The 1,973-nt window shown below is 32.7% G+C and overlaps 1 non-coding gene across 1 annotated transcript; it reads left to right on the top strand.

Annotated features, from left to right (window-relative positions):
• Positions 1 to 518: 518 nt before the first annotated feature.
• LOC112752192 (small nucleolar RNA R71) lies at positions 519 to 626 on the top strand. The gene has a single exon (XR_003176638.1). It is a non-coding gene; the product is annotated as a small nucleolar RNA R71 (small nucleolar RNA).
• The last annotated feature ends 1,347 nt before the right edge of the window (positions 627 to 1,973 follow it).

Here is a 1,973-nt window from a genome sequence, read left to right as displayed (position 1 = left end):
TTCTCTGTCTGTTGCTCAGAAGATGATGGAAAAGGCTTGCTATTGCCAAACCTATTTCTCCCACCATTATTATTATTGAAGCCTTGATTAGGCTTCTGCTGATCCTTCCATGAGAAATTAGGATGATTCCTCCATGAAGGATTATAGGTGTTTCCATAGGATTCTCCCATGTAATTCACCTCTTCCATTCTAGGATTCTCAGGATCATAAGCTTCTCCTTTAGGGGAGGCTTTTTTAGTACTGCCTGATGCAGCTTGCATTTTAGTCAGACTCTGAGAAATCATATTGACTTGCTGAGTCAATATTTTATTCTGAGCCAATATGGCATTAAGTGTATCAATCTCAAGAACTCTTTTAGAAGTGTACATGAACTGGTTATTTGCAGCCATTTCAATGAGTTCCTGGGCTTCTGCAGATGTCTTCTTCAGATGAAGAGATCCACCAGCAGAGTGATCCAATGACATCTTGGACAATTCAGACAGACCATCATAGAATATACATAGGATGCTCCATTCTGAAAGCATGTCAGAAGGACACCTTCTGATCAATTGCTTGTATCTTTCCCATGCTTCATAGAGGGATTCACCTTCCTTCTGTCTGAAGGTTTGGACTTCCACTCTAAGCTTGCTCAACTTTTGAGGTGGAAAGAATTTGGCCAAGAAAGGATTGACCAACTTTTCCCAAGAGTTCAGGCTTTCTTTAGGTTGTGAGTCCAACCATATCCTAGCTCTGTCTCTTACAGCAAAAAGGAAAAGCATAAGTCTGTAGACCTCAGGATTAACCCCATTGGTCTTAACACTGTCACATATTTGCAAGAATTTAGCTAAGAACTGATGAGGATCTTCCAATAGAAGTCCATGAAACTTGCAATTCTGCTGTATTAGAGAAACTAATTGAGGCTTAAACTCAAAGTTGTTTACTCCAATTGCAGGAATTGAGATGCTTCTTCCATAGAAGTCAGAAGCTGGTGCAGTAAAGTCACCAAGCACCTTCTTTACATCTCCACCATTGTTGTTATTTTCGGTTGCCATAACTACTTCTTTCTCGAAAATTTCTGTTAGGTTCTCTCCAGAGTGTTGTGCTTTAGCTTCTCTTAGCTTCCTCTTTAGAGTCCTTTCAGGTTCAAGATCAGCTTCAACAAGAATGTTCTTATCCTTGTTCCGGCTCATATGAAAACAAAGAGAATAGAGAAGAAGAGGAATCCTCTATGTCACAGTATAGAGATTCCTTTATGTGAGTAGAAGAACAGAAGAATGAGGTAGAGATAGAATGAAAAGAATTCAAACACAGAGACAGGGAGCGGGTTCGATTTATAAGAAGAAGAGAAGTGTTAGTAAATAAATAAAATAAATAGAAAGAGATGAGAGAGAAAAGAAATTCAAATTTTAATTAAAAAGAAAAGAAAAATATTTTTGTTTTTATTTTAATTATGAGTTAGAATTCGAAATTATTTAAAAAAAATAAAATAAAATTAAAATTTAAAATAATTAGTTAATTAAAAAGAATTTTGAAAAAGTGGTGAGGGGTTTTTCGAAAATTAGAGAGAGAAAAGTAGTTAGGTGGTTTTGAAAAGGATAAGAAATAGTAAACTTTTTTAAAATTAAAACAAACAAATCAAGTGGTTAATTGAAAAAGATTTAAAAATCAATTTTGAAAAGATAAGAAGTTAGAAAAGGATTTTGAAATTAAATTTTAAAAAGATATGATTTGACATCTATTTTGAAAAAGATTTGAAAAGGAAATTAAAAAGATTTGATTTTTGAAATTAAAGTTGATTACTTGACTAACAAGAAAATAAAAGATATGATTCTAGAATTTAAAGATTGATCCTTTCTTAATAGGCAAGTAACAACTTGAAAATTTTTGAATCTAAACATTAATTGTTTGTAATAATTTCGAAAATTTGAAATAAAATTAAGAAAAAGATTTTGAAAATTTGTTTAAAGATTTTCGAAAATATTAAAGGAAAAATG

Source organism: Arachis hypogaea, chromosome 15 (genome assembly GCF_003086295.3).
Source record: "Arachis hypogaea cultivar Tifrunner chromosome 15, arahy.Tifrunner.gnm2.J5K5, whole genome shotgun sequence".
NCBI lineage: Eukaryota > Viridiplantae > Streptophyta > Magnoliopsida > Fabales > Fabaceae > Arachis > Arachis hypogaea.
This window is presented reverse-complemented; position numbering and strand designations above follow the sequence as displayed.